The sequence below is a fragment of the Pteropus alecto genome, unplaced genomic scaffold (genome assembly GCF_000325575.1).
Source record: "Pteropus alecto unplaced genomic scaffold, ASM32557v1 scaffold239, whole genome shotgun sequence".
Classification (NCBI taxonomy): Eukaryota; Metazoa; Chordata; class Mammalia; order Chiroptera; family Pteropodidae; genus Pteropus; species Pteropus alecto.
The window spans coordinates 236,957-253,240 of NW_006494613.1; positions in this window are offsets into that span (position 1 = coordinate 236,957).

The window sequence follows — 16,284 nt, forward strand, 5'->3', positions numbered from 1 at the left end:
GCTCAAATGTGCCAGTGTGCAGTTTGGGTATTTTTTGTTGAGTTTTAGATGTTCAGCTTATTGTTGTTTCAAGGGGAGAGATCTGGGGACATCTCTCACTCTGCCATGTTTCCAAAGATCCCTCCGCTAGATTATTTTTAAGGATCCTTTCAGATTCACAAAATTACATGTCACTCTGCTTCACTATTTTACATACTTTACTGTTGGATTTTACATTATCAGATAACAACTTGCTGGAACCAGGAAGTAGTAGCTCTGTGGACATCACTTTGCAGGTCCTTCATAATGTTATTAATTCCTATTTTCAGGTGCAAATAAGATACAACTGTGCATGAGAAGACTTTTTCTTTTCTCTCTCTCTCTTTTTTTTTCCTCTTTTTTACCATGAAAATACAATACTATCTAGTCCTGCCTATCCAGTTTCCTCTAGTATCTTTAAGCATCAGCAAAAAGCGATTTTGTAAATCAATATTCTTCAAAGAAAACAACAATTTTAAACATCCAAATTAGTCAAAACTGGCACAGCCCCAACTCCTGCTTTAGGAGTAGTCAGTATTCTTTGTAAAAGTGGAAATTCTCTAGTTTCGGGGAGGCAGTATCTCCAGGTGCCAGCCCCCAGGGAGAGCAGTAATTCAGTTACAGGGAGGTGATATCTCCAGGCGCCAGCCCCAGGAGAAGCACAACATTCCAAGGTGCAGATGATAAAACTGTCTACTAGGCCCTATTTGATCTGAGAGTTCCCCGGATACATTTATCTTTGTACAAAACATTAACGGCTAACTTCTGCTTCTTGTAATCTGCTTATTCAAGGATGTAGTTGGAGGCTTTATAAGCTGCCTCCTCTGGAAGCTCGGAGCTGATCTCCTCTAACCCTGTGTGGTAGAGAGTCAGTTGCCAGCCAGCTAATAAAGGCTCATAATTAATTTCAATTGGCTCCGTGGGTCTTAGAATCGTTTGAGCCATAACATTCTTGTGAAAGAAGGACAGGGGGAGCTCAATACTGTCTAGAGATATTCAACCAGCAAGAAATACTGGGATATAAAATGGCAAGATCAAAAAAGAAAATTGTATTGGAGGGGAAAAAAAGGTGTTGCCTTTTTTGGTTACCAGCTACGAGCTATTTCCATGTCACTGTATGTTTGAATGACATGCATGTCTTCATTCATGCATTCAATGTTTAGCAAGTACTTATGATGAGATTCTATGAGCCTAGCCTTATTCCAATTGCTAAGTGAATAATGACATTTATGAAATTGGACAGCATAATGAATAAAGAGGGCCTGTGGGTGGCCACAAGTAAAATATGGCCAGACAAAACCACAAACCTCATTTCTTGTAGGTACCCTTAAATATATTGTTCTGCTTGTTTACTTATTGATTACTAAAATCAGTCTATCTTCAGTGCCTGAAGAAGCCATTTCCAAAGAGAGTAAAAAAAAATTTTGCCACGGAATTTCAGAGCAATTCCAGGGGAGACCTGATACCTGTTTAGAATCATGGCCCTACTATGAAAATGTCTGTGTAACCCCCAGAGCAAAGACATTGGCAATATTTACACTCATTTGGATATGCCTTTTCTCGTGTGTTTCTTATTAAAACAATTACTGTATGTCACACTCACAACTCTTTGGCATGTTATCAGCGAAAAAAATAGACTGATTGCAAAAATTAATTTTTAATTAATGCTTTGGACCTCAGGATGACTTTTCTCCCATTGAACCAATGGTCTGAATGGTGGGTGGAGTCCTCCTCTGCCTCTAAATGCCATTGTAACCCCAAATGTAGATAAAATAAAGGAAAATAATAATTGCTGAAAAAATGGCCACTTAAAACAAACTCTTTTGAAATTGGAAATGAAATATTTATTGACTCTATTGTTAGAAATGAAACCAATTAAGAAAATAAGATTATTTTTTGATTTATAAAAATGACAGTTTCACATGGTTCAATCTAATATATAACACAATTTTAATCAGACTTATTAAGTCTACACCAAATCTCAGAATGAATCAAAAATAAATCAAGGGTCACTTGGATTTGAATGACAAAGATTTCAGAAAGCACACATGGAGTCCCTTATTTCATTTTTTATTTTTTCAACACCTTCACATATAGGGTTATTTTGCCTAAACATTAGAAGGCACCCTAGGACATCTCTTAATCTATAATATTCAAATCATTCTTTTGACATCCAAAATCTGTCATACTTTTTGACTTTGTTTTCTTTAAATTTTTACTAGTCTAACTCAGCTAGATTCTTATTTGTCAAAACTCTGAGTGATTGAGTAGTTCCCCATTACTTTTAATGAATTTCAAGTCCTGCATTATTTGCATTTATTTGCATCATTTACATTTACTTTGCATTCTATTTGCAGCAGGAGAGTAACAAATATATTGATACAATGAATAGAGAGAGATATTTGTGCTGCATGAGAAGAAATGTTTAAATGGAGACTAATGTCATAAATGGTCACTTTAAACAATTACTAGATTCCCATATATTTATATTTATAATAAGAATGGTAGAAGATAATGCAGATGCAAATCTAACAACTAAAAAATGTTTTAACATGTGTAATAGTTTTGAGAACTTTTATCTTGAATGTTGACTCTTTAAAAAATAAGATTTAAGTAGAAAAGTAGAAATAATTCTGAAAGAACACTTCCAAAGACTTTATGCACCAGCTGGATATTTGACTTAATAGGTTCATTGAATCAATTCTTTATTATGGATGATTCTTTTAAAAAACATGGTTTTTCTTCTCCTTAGATTTGGTCTTTCAGTATCATAATGCTTAAAACACATCACGCCATAATAATAGCTGTTTTATACTTTTATGAAAGCAGTTTTAATAGCCACATTTTCAAATCTTTGATTCACATGTATTTCATTTATTTTTGTCTTTTAAAGACTCTCTGTTTGCACTCCCAGACCACTTTTTAGTTTGAAATTTCGAACTAGAGAAAAAGTTAAATAATAATACACTGAATGCTTACTTGTATTCTATTTACTTGAATTCACCAATAATTAACATTTTGCCACATTACTTTATCTCTCTCTATGTATATATTTACTTTTTCTCTAAATTATTTAAAAGCACTTTATAGATATATCATTTCTAATACTTCATGACATGTTACTCTTAATACTTCAGCATACATCTTTTAACAATAAGGATATACTCATACATTATCACAATATCATTATCACACTCAATTTAACCAAAAACTTAACTAATATACAGTCTATAATCAAATTTCCTCAATTATCTCAATAATGTCCTTTATAACTTTTCTTCTTTTCTTCTGACCCAGAATCCAATTAAGGAACATACTTGCATTTGGTTTTCATGTCTCTTAACTCTTCATTATTCTGGAATAATTTATTGACTGTTTTGGGTGTCTTTTATTACATTTACATCATTTTTGAAGAGCACTGCCAGATGTTTTGTGGCCTGTCTCACAATCTAGATTGCCTGATTGTTTCTTCATTATTAAGTTCAAGCTAAACATTTTTTGGCAAGAACATCACAATTAAATTCATGTATTTCCCTTGCATCACATCAAGAAGCATGTGACATAAGTAATCTCAAAGGTCATGCTTTGAGATTTACTATTTTATTCCCTGACATACTTCACTCAATGATTTCAGTATTATTCACTCACAGTCTTATTAACAAAAGTAATCAAACCCTATCTCTGATCATTGAAATCCCAAAACCTGGTAATTAATAAAGGTTAACCTCACCTAAGCTACTAAAGTCTTCGAGTCTGTCTTAATCTTTCCCCCTGGCTATTATCTTAGATCTTCAGGTCCAAAGGAACTCATCTTTAGGGTTTTTAAAGTATTGTAAATACTGACACAAGATACAAGGAACTACCTCTAGGATTCTTGCAACGTGTTTCTCTTCAATCTTCCTGATGCTACCCCTCAGGCTTGGTCTATCTTCCAGAGTAGGTGAGGAGGAGGAGGCCCATCGCTCAGAGGCATAACAGAAAGACTTGCTCTGTCATATCCAAAAACACCAAAACCTCCTTTTCCAGTTTCGAAAAACCAGTGAAAGACTCATACATGACATATAGCATCTGTACTTGTAGAGATTCACACCGTGGTGTACCTGATTGATTCCCTACAACTGTAGGACTCAGCCAGTGTACATCATCCTGCCCCCTAGAGTGAAAGCATCCACATCTTGCTCATTTCCCAGGCTCCTCATGTCTAGGGTCTTTTTTTCTAGGTGATTCAAGAATAGCTTTATCTTCCCTGAGGCCTCATGTCATGAGACCAAGAGAGCTCAATGGTACATACTCATTCAACAGGGTTCTGTGTCCTTAGTCTGCAGAAGAAACCTCAACTCCCAGCCTAATGGAGCTCCAACTTCCATTGGGTGCCTTCTGTTGTATCCTTAAATTAGAAACAGTTGTCCTGGAAGCAGAGATCCAGAGTCTCATTGAAGATAAAAGGAAGGAGGAAGAGTCCAGAAGTTGTATTGAGTTGCTCTCTAAAGAGCTCAGACTCTCAAGTTTGTCTACAGATAAAAATAAATTTTTCTAAATATTTTTAGAATCACTCAAATATATTAATAACCCTAGTGAATAGAGTGACTACCAGATTTCCTATAGGTGCTCAAACATTTGAGGGCACATGGATGTCCATGCAGGACCAGACCTGGGTTATACACAAGCTAGCTTACAAATTTTGGAGAATGTGATAAAGGCCCCAAAATCTCAATATTAATGCAAGTTTTTGGGCCACTGTGTTTGAAGCTTTCCTTGAACTAGATTTTCCCAAGACTTCCAATAAAACATTTTGTATGAAATCCAAAAGTAGCTAGGTGACACTGGAATTTACCTTGATGAACACTGTTTATCTCCTATAAATTGTTCTTTTCTGTATCATTTTACTGCTTTACTTGGATATCTATCCCTAAACAATATACTATTTAAAAAAATAATAATAGCAAGCATAAACCTGTTTGTGTTAGAAGTAACTGTGCCACTGTTGGAGGAAAGTTCCTGTGAGAAGATAAACTGAACAAACTCTAGGTCACAGTCTGGCTCCCAAGGCCCACCTTCAGGTCTCAGAAGTTAATAGAGGAGCCCTTATGGGGAGTGAAATGTGTCCTCAGCTAATCCAAACAGAGGTAAATGGAAGGGAAAGCAAGAACATCATCAGCATATGGTTAAACAAAACAAAATACATATAAATCTTTCATAGGCATACTGTCCTAAAATTAAAAGGATGATGGTACATTGGCAGCAGGGCTCTTGGTGATGACTTTCCTTGACATATCTGTCTTTCAAGTTATACTGCTCCAATGGACTGGTTGCTCTACATCTGGTAAACAGGTGTTACTCTGAGACATTCTTTTTTTTCTTTCTGGGAATTCCCCTTACTTCTCTCTTCTGTCATATCTCCTGTTTCCTGAATCCTACTTGTTCCTCTTCTTTGAGAAAGAAGAATTATTTCATTTTGGTGGAGTGCATTCTCCAGTAGCTTCTAGGAAAGGGGATTTTTTTTGAGAACTTACTCATCAGAATATTTCAGCCCTTGACCTGAGGACTCTAGAAGTGAGAACTTGGAGTGATGTCAGAAACATGGCAGAGTAAGAGATGTCCCCAGATTTCTCTCCTTGAAAGAACAAAAAGCTGAACATCTAAAACTCAGCAAAAAATACCCAACCTATACAGCAGCATGTCTGAGCAAGGGAACTGTCTATAAGAACCACAGGTCAGAACCACAGGAGTCAGGCAGTAGATGGAGAAACAAAAAGCTGCTTCTCACAGGCAGAGCTCCCTACAGGAGGAGGGAGAGGGGAGAAGTTTCTGTGGGTTCCCTGAACAGCCTTGCCTGAGAGAGATATGAGCTCCACACAGAGGCAGTGCCCAGGGATAAGGGCAGAAAGCAGAGACATGGAGATGGCAGAGAAGTGAGGATGGCAGAGAAACAACAATTGATTATTACCAGCCATGGTAGCAAAAAGCAAAGCTGAGCTAAAGCCCCCATCTCCCAACCAAGAGGGCCCCTGCCCCATAACCTTCAAGACTGAACACCGGGGAGCCCCCAAAGGAATCTCAGCAAATGCTACCAAAACTATGGCTAACGCAGACAGGGACTGAGACTGAAGGTAACAAGCATGATTGAATATTTATAAGGAAAAAAAAACATTATTAAGACTTTATATACAGCAGAGATCCAAGAGGCTTAGATGCCACCTACTGGAAACCAAAAGAAAAATGCCTTCTTAGTGATAGGCTAAAGAGAGATCTTTATATAATAAATATTCTTTCTGGAAATAAAAAGCAGAATATACTTCCATTAATGAGCAGGTGGAGAAATAGTCCATTAAACACCATGAACAAGCAATGTGACAAAGCATCTCAGAAAGAAAGAGAAAAATCTCCAGAAAATAAGCTTAAAGACATAGAAATACATGACTTAAATGACAGAGAATTCAGGATGGCACTTCTAAAAACCTCAGTGAGATCCAAAATCGTTCATATCAATAATTTCAGGAATTGAAAAAACAACCAGATCAGCAGAATGAGTTTTTAGCCAGGAGAACAACCAAACAGAACTTCTAATTGAGATGAAGAACATTCTAATGGAGATGAAGAATGAAATAGTAAGCTTGAGAAATAGAGTCAACCAAATGGAGGAAAGGATCAGTGATATCGAAGACAGAAATCTAGAAATAAATCAGAAGAAAGAAGAGAGAAACCAAAGAATGAAAAATAATGAAAGAGAAATACAGGAAATAGCTGATACCATCAGGTGAGGAAACATAAGAATAATGGACATTCTCGAAGGGGAGGAAAAGGAGCAGGGATTTGAAAGCATTTTCAGACAAATAGTTGATGAGAATTTCCCATGTCTAAGGAAAGAGCTGGAGCTTGGAATTCAAGAAGGCGACAGAACACCCAATTATCTCAACCCCAAAAGACCTTCATCAAGCCACAGTATACTAAAATTATCAAAAATCAATGACAAAGAAAAAGTTCTCAGGGCAGCCAGGGAAAAAAGACAGTGACCTATAAAGAAAAACCCATTAGATTATCATCAGACTTCTCAGCACAAACCTTACAAGCCAGAAAGGAGTAGAATCAAATATTGAACCTACTAAATGAAAGGAACTTCCAGCCAGAGAAAATTTGTCCAGCAAAGCTCTTCTTTAAATATGAAGGAGAAATAAAGACCTTTCTAGATGCACAAAAATCGAAGGTATTCTCCAATACGAGGCTTGCATTACTCACCTAAAACAAAATGACAAAAAATAAAAATACATAATTAAGAGTGAGGTGACTAGCAGGCAGATAAAAGCAGAGTAGTGCAACCCTTTTTAAGAACAAGACATAATAACCTTAAATAATAAGAAGAGAATTGCTATAGCAAGATAGTAAGTAATGTTCAGCATACATAGGGTCAAACTGAGACAACAATGACTGAAAAAGGGAGGATTCAAATATCCAAATGGAGATAAGGCATGCACAGAAGAAAATAGACACACACACACACACATACACACACATATATATGTCATATATAGACATATATTTATGTGATATATATGTATATGTGTGTGTATATATACATGTATATATACATGTTCGTAATGGTAACCACATGCCAAAAATTCAGAACCGAAATACAAACAAAAAGAAGAAGGACCACAGTGAAAACCTACAAAACCCAACTGAAATAAAAAAACAGAAACACAGAACAAGGAAGCAATGGAAACACCAAGCTACCAGAAAGCAAAAGATAAAATGGCTACAGGAAAACTTCATATTTCAATAATCGCCCTAAATGTAAATGGACTGAACTCACCAATAAAAATGTACAGAGTTACAGATTGGATCAAAAATTAAAACCCTATCATATATTGTCTCCAGGAGACACATCCCAGTTCCAAGGACAAATATAGATGCAAAACGAAAGGATTCAAAATGATATTTCAAGCAAATGACTTTCAGAGAAAAGTGGTAATAGCAGTACTGATATTGGACAATATAGACAAAACAAAAAAAGGTAAACAAAGATACTGAGGAACACTTCATAATGATAAAGGAAATCACACCCAAGAAGACACAACACTTATTAATATCTATGCTCCAAATCAAGGACCCTCGAAATGTATAAAGCAATTACTAACAGAATTAAAGGGAGAAACAGATCAAAACACTATCATAGTAAGAGACCTAAATATCCTATTGCCGGATATGGACAGATCAACCAAACAGAAAATCAATAAGGAAATAACATCTTTAAATGATACATTAGACCAACTGGACACAATTGACATATACAGAGCTTTCCATCTCAAAACGGCTGCTTATACATTCTTCTCTAGTGTACATGGAACATTCTCAAGAATCGATCACGTACTGGGACACAGAGATAACCTCAAAAAATATGAGAGATTGAAGTCATGCCAACCATATCATAATGCTTTGAAACTAGAGATCAACTGTAAAAAGAAAGCGAGAAGAACCAGAAATACATGAGTATTAAACAACATACTACTGAAGAATGACTGGGTCAGAGAAGAAATAAAAAGAGAAATCAAGAGATGCAAGAAACAAATGATGATAGTACAATATATCAAAACATTTGGAACACAGCAAAAGTGATCATAAGAGGAAAGTTCATATCATTACAGGCCTACCTCTAAAAATAAGAACAAGCCCAAATAAACAACCTAATGCTTCATCTTAAAAAACTATAAAAGGAAGAACAAATACAACCTAAAGTCAGCAAAAGGAAAGAAATAATCAAAGTAGAGCAGATTTAAATGAAATGGAGAACAAAAAACAATAGAAAAAATAAATGCAGCAAAGAAATGGTTCTTTGAGGTCAATAAAATTGACAAACCCTTGGCTAGACTCACTAAAGAAAAAAAGAGAAAGGACACAAACAAAATCAAGAATGAAAGAGGAGAAATTATGACAGAACCACAGAAATACAAAGGATCATACAAGAATATTATGAAAAAGCATATAGCACCAAATTTAATAACTTGGAAGAAATGAACAAGTTCTTAGAAAGATACGCCCTTCCTATACCGAATCAAGAAGAACTGGAAAATCTAAATAGACCAATCAGCAGTATGAAAATGGAAACTATCATCAAAAACCTGCCAAAAAGTAAAAGTCCGGGATCAGATGGTTTCACCAGCGAATTCTACCAAACATTCGAAGAAGATTTAATGTTTATTCTCCTCAAACTCTTCCAAAAAAATTGAAGAAGAGGCAATACTTCCCAACTCATTTTATTACCTTGAAACCAAAACCTGGTAAAGATAACACAAAAAAGAAAATTACAGACCAATATCTCTCATGAACACAGATGCAAAAATCCTAAGTAAGATACTAGCAAACCGAATACAGCAACATATTAATAAGATTATACACCACGATCAAGTGGGTTTCATCCCAGGTGCATAGGGATGGTTCAACATATGCAAATAGATTAAAGTGATACACCACATAAACAAATTAAAAAATAAGAATCATATGATCATATCGATAGATGCAGAAAAAGTCTTTGACAAGATTCAGCATCCATTTGTGATCAAAACACTTAATAAAATACATATAGGAGGAAAGTAGCTTAACATAATAAAGGCCATATATGACAAACCCACAGCCAACATTATACTTAATGGTGAAAAACTAAAAACTTTCCCTCTCAGATCAGGAACAAGACAAAGCTATCCACTATCACCACTGTTATTTAATATAACATTAGGGGTCCTAGCAAGTGCAGTCAGACAAGAGAAAGAAATAAAAGGCATCCAAATAGGAAATGAAGAAGTTAAACTGTCACTATTTGTGGATGTCACTATTATCTATATAGAAAACTCTAAAGACTCCACATGAACACAGCTAAAAACAATAAAAAATACAGTAGTTTCAGGATACAAAATCAATGTTCAAAAATTCATAGAGTTCCTATACTCTAGTAATGAAGTGTCAGAAAAAAAAATGGAAAATACAATTCCTTTGCAATTGCAACAAAAAGAATAAAATACAAAGGAATAAATCTAACAAGATATGTGAAAGACCTATATAATGAAAACTACAAACTCTATTAAAAGAAATTGAAGAAGATATAAAGAAATGGAAAGATATTCTGTGTTCTTGGATTGGAAGAATCAATACCATTAAAATGACCTTATTACCTAAAGCATTATACAAATTAAAGGCAATCCCCCATCAAAATCCCATCACCATTTTTAAAGAAATAGAATAAAAAATCGTCAGTTTTGTATAGAAGCACAAAAGACCCTGAATCACCAAAGCCATCCTGAGGAAAAAGAACAAGGCTGGAGGCATCATTCTGGCTGAATTTAAATTATACTACAAAGCAACAATAATCAAAACAGCATGGTATTGGCAGCAAAACAGACACACAGACCAGTAGAACAGAATCGAGAGTTCGGAAGTAATCCCATGTTTATATGGGCAAATAATTTTTGACAGAAGAGCAAAAAATATACGGTGGAGAAAGGAAAGCCTCTTCAATAAATGATGCTTGGGAACTGGAAAGCCACTTGCAAAAGAGTGAAACTACTTTTTAATGAGAAATGGTTAAAGGACTTGAATATAAGACCTGAAAAAATAAATTTCAAAGAAGAAAACCTAGGAATTAAACTCATGGACCTTGAACTTAAAGAGGATTTTATAAATTTGACCTCAAAGGCAAGGGAAGTAAAAGAAAAAATAAATGAATGGGACTATATCAAACTAAAAAGCTTCTGCACAGCAAAGAAACTTTGGCAAAGAGATAACCACCTGAATGAGAAAATACATTTGCAAGCAATGCACCAAATAAAGTACTCATAGAACTCAACAGCAACAAAAAAACAAACAAACAATCCAATCGAAAAATGGGCAGAGGACCTGAACAGACACTTCTCCCAAGAAGACATACAAATGGATAACAAACATGAAAGGATGCTCAATATCACTACCTATTAGGGAAATGAAAATCAAAGTCACAATGAAATACAATTTCACACCTGTTAGAATGGCTATCAACAGGACAAGTAATAACAAGTGTTGGAGAGGATGAGGAGAAAACGGACCCCTCATACACTGCTGGTGGACTGCAAATTGGTACAGCCACTATGGAAAACAGTTAGAGTTTCCTCAAAAACCTAAGAATTGATCTACCATATGATCCAGCAATCCCTCTCCTGGGTATTTAACCCAAAGACTTGAAAACATATATCCAAAAAGGTATTTGCACAGCGATGTTCATAGCAGCATTATTTACGGTGGCCAGAATATTGAAGCAACCAAAGTGTCCTAGGATAGATGATTGGATAAAGAAGCTATGGTACATATATACAGTGGAATATTACTCAGCCATAAGAAGATATTAAAAACTGCCGTTTGTGACAATATGGATGGATCTTGAGTTAATCATGCTAAACGAAATAAACCAGACAGAAAAAGTTGAAAACCACATGTTATCATTTGTGTGTGGGATATAAATCTAAAAGCAACAAAGAGGACAAACAAATAGAGACTCATGGACATGGACAATAGACTAGTGGTTAGTAGAGTGTGGGGAGGAGGGGAGAGGTAGATGGGGTAAAAGGAGTCAAATAATATGTTGACAAAAAGAAATCAAACTATGGGTGGTGAACACACATTGCAATATATATATATGACTTACTGTTGAATTGTATAGTTGAAACAATGGATTTCGTTAACCAATGTCACTATAATAAATTTAAAAATATAAAAATAAAATAATGTAAATGGAAAAAAAATAGAAAATAAATCTCTTATTCTTTTTGTGCTAGGTCCTGAGAGATACCTCAATTTCATTTTCCAGATCTTATACTGAGTTGTTTGTTTATGTTATCTTATTTTTAATTCCCAAGAGTTCTTTTTTTGTTCTATGAATGTCTCTTTTAAAAAATAGATTCTCATCTTTTTTTATGAACATAGAATCTTCTCATATCTTTCTGTGTTTTTTAAGTTTTCTTTTCTCCATGTTTATTTCCTCCAAATTGGCCTCTATTTAAATTTTTTGGGTCTCTGTCTTTCATGTAAGGCTTTAATCAGATGTCTGGAGATCCTCGTCTATCTGCTCATGATAACGAATGGAGGATAGAGCTGATTGGAAATAGTGTATGCACATTTGTCTGTGTACGTGTATGCGTATGTGCGTGCGTGTGTGTCTGTGTGTGTTTAGGGTTTATTGACTCTGAACTTCACTGTTGGGTGATTTAGATAAGCCCATTTATTGAGGAATTTAGATTATGATTACATCAGTTTCTTACTGCTACTGTCACAAATAACCACAAATTTAGTGACATAAAGCAACACCATTTTATTATCTTACAGTGTTCTGGAAAGCAGAAGTCCAAAATCAGTTCTACTGGACTACAATCAAGATTTCAGCAGGCCTGAGGTACTTCTGGAGGTTCCAGGCAAAAACCCGTTTCCTTAACTTTTCCAGCTTCTGCAGGCTGCCTGCATTCCTTGATTGGTCTGCTTCCTCCATCTTCAAAACCAGTGGTATAGCAGCTTTTCTCCTCTCTGATTCCTTCTTCTGTTCTTAAATTTCTCTCTGAATTTGATACTCTTGCCTCTCCCTTATAATGTCTCTTGTAATTATATTAGACTCACCTGAATAATCCAGTATAATCTTTCCATTTTAAGAACCTTAATTTAATCACACCTACAAAGTTCATTTTAAGGTAACATATTCACAGGCTCCAGGGATTAAGTCATGGACATTTAGGGGGCTTATTATTTATTCATAAGATACTTACCATAGGAAGTTTCTAAGTTTTTCCTTTTGCACTGGCCATACTCTCTATATAAAGGCTTTAGCTTGGAAGATAAAATTCTGACTGCCAGCATTCTGAGATCTGAAGGGTTTAAGAGAGACTGGAGACTTGTATGCCTTAGTATTCGACATCCAGGATGTGCCAGTCACTTAATCTCTTTGGTTTTGATGCAGTATCTGTATATTTGGTGAATCTAGTTCACTCCAGTTCAGAGACCCTCTATTTTACCCTTTTTAGAGAATAAGCTTTCAGATATCTGCTACTTCCCAGAGGCCTGGAGAGGAGAAAGGATATAGGGACTAACCCAATTCTACTTGTCTTAGTGGCCTTTCTTTATTCCTACTTCCAGAGATATCTGGTGCTATCAATTTGGGAGTCTTTTGAGGATTCCAAGGTGTAAATCAAGTTGACTTTTAGCTTCCCCCACTGATAGCTTGGGATTTTTATGTTTCTTGAGTTGTTGTCAGCTCCGTCTCACCAGTATGCTTTGTAGCTTCCAAAATGTTATTTCTATTGCCTCTTCCCCTAATATCTCCTTATTTATTGGTTTATGTTTTTTTTTTTTTAAATCTTCACTGTGAATTTAGTGTGACTTTAGGCAGGAGTGAAATTAGATGTGTGTGTGTGTGTGTATATGTGTTTGTGCACGTGTATGTTGTCATCTTAATCCAGAAAATGCATTTGATTTGAATTGGTTATGTTCTTTGGGTCAGGCATAGATTGATTCTTAATTGGGTAGCCAGGAACCACATCCAGTAAAAATATTTTAGTGGCCAGGTTTGTATATCCTGACCTACCTGCCCAATTACACACATTCAGTCTTGACTTCTTGTTTCCTACCAGATAACCTAGTTCCTCCAGAACTGGAATCTTGTCCCTAATTCCTAGCTTTATGTCACAGAGTAGGAAGCAGAAATGACAAGAGTCTTCTGAATATAAATAGTTGTGGTTTTCATAACAATAACCTTGAATTTCTCTTATTCCTTATAGTTTTTCAGAAGCTGGAGTTTTAGGAACCCGACTATTATGGCTATTATGCTCACAGTCACCAAAGCTTGTGCAAAAGGAAGTGCTGGCCTCTCTTATACTTTTATTAGCAATGCCTACCTCTTACTTTGCCTTCTTTATTTCCCCAAACTTCCAACCCTATGCTGTCACTATGACCCTATGATCATCCCCCAGTTCCTTTCTTTTCTGTTGTATTTGTGGCAGTTTCAGGTCTCAGCCACCCCAAATCTGCTCCAACTGTACTTGAGTTCAGATTTAAGTCACACTGCTTCTAAGAGCTTTACGTGTGCTAACTTACTTAATTTTTCCAACAACTCTATTATTATTCCTACTTACAGATTCAGAAACTGAGGCACGGAGAGAGCAAATCTGATAATGGTAACACTGCTGAGAAGGCAGTGCCAAGATTTGAATCTGATCAATTTGACTCCAGAGTATATCTTTAAACCACTATGTAAGAAGCCTCTTATAAATCCCATTCATGTACCAAATACTGTTTTCTCATTTAATCCTCATAGAAACCCTAAATCAAGCAAACAACCAAAAAAAAAAGATATTGAAGATCTGAACAACAAAACTAACAACTTGACCTAATGAACAAATGTAGACGCCTACACCCAATAGTTGGGGAAAACATATACTTTTTAAGTACATAGAACATTTACAAATAGTAGCCATAAAACAAGACCTAAAAATGTTCAAATTATCAGAATCATATATACCACATTCTATAATCACAATACAATTAAATTAGAAATCAATTTTTAAAATTACAAAGTCATATGTTTGGAAATTTAAAACACACTTAAACACTCATAAATAAAAAAAATAAATAAAAACAGAAAATATTTATAACTGAATAATAAGGAAAGTACTTAAATAACAAATACATAGTCTTAAATGTTTGTTAAAAGAAGAAAGGTTGAAATTAATAAGCTAGGCATTTAATTTAAGAAGTCAAGAAAAGTACAATGAGAAGCAAGGAAAATAAGAAAGAATGAATGAATAGAAGAACATAAATGCATAAAATAGAAATCATTGTCAATTATGATTAGCTGTCAATACTCGGTCTCTCTGAAAATTAGAAAATGAAAGAGTATGTCCCAAAAAGGATAAGAAAAAGTGTTGTCACACGTCCAGTTCTTTCATACTTTAATCTCCTTAAATAGATTTTACAGAAAAGATTAGAGGGTATTTGCTTTTTAAATGATATTTATTTTTCTAATTATTCAAGTAATACATTTTCAATAAAAGATTTGAAAATATAGAACAATGTATAGAAATGTAACCCATAATCTCATCACTAGTCAGTAATTATTAACTATTAACATTTAGATATTTTCCAGTCTTTTTTCTATGTATCTGAAGATTTGTATATGTCTACATGTAATTAATTATATAGTTATTTTAAAAATGTGGGCTCAAACTGTACACATAAATTCGTATCCAGCTCTTTTACTTAAAATTGCATCATTGGCATATACTATTTAAGTACTAAATTTTGGATGGCTGTGTTAATATTTAATTTACTTTTAGATAATTTACTATATTGCATTTGATGATGTCCCTGTTTTTAGACAGTGTTTCCAACCCTGTGGTGGAGTCATTTAGCTGACATCTATTCATGGCCCACTCAATGTGTGGTGCCATATTGAATTTAAGCATGATTGAGACAGTCTAAATGTGTCTGACAAACTGGCAGGGTTGACCTGCCTGAAGTCTATTTACAAGATGACTAAGGAGTCTTTGGAAGAACTAAAAAAAAAAGTGTACTGGACATGATGAGCTTATGGGCTTGATAGAGTAATCGTGTATTCTCTGTATGTAGGCTTCCTTCTTTGTGTTTTAATTATTATTATTTTATGGCAATTCCTGGGTTGCTTCAGTTTTGGATTCCTAGTTCAAATTCTCAAACAAGAATGACCAACAATCTTATTTGGACAATATTTCACTCTAAGCTAAGAAAGAGGCCACTAGGCACTCCATGGCATAAGTGACTGTGCCAGTTCTGTCAGGGTCCAGAGCATACAGGTCACATAGTATACAACATGGCTTGCTTTCAAGATGCTCACTTCAGGAAAGGCTCTGGGCTGGACAACTTCTCTTAAAGAAGGCAGTACGTTGAGCAGATCTCAAGGAGAGAGGCATTCCCTAGATTACTGGCTACTATTGCCCATCTTTGTCACAGAGCAGGTATTGGCACAGCATTGTTGATAGCATCCATGGAGGAAAGCAATGGGGAAATGGCAGAAATGTTAAGGCCCAGTGGGCTTATGATAAATACAGGTACTCAGTAGAACAGCCATGAAGAATAGAAGGACCTGGCATGAATATCCAACACTGAGTATCTACTATGCCCATTTTGTGTTAGGCTCAATGGGTGATGAGAAAATATAAGATGTGGCTGCTATCCTGAAGGAGGTCATGGGTAAGTATAGGTAGAAAGATTATAAACGTTTTGCTTAAA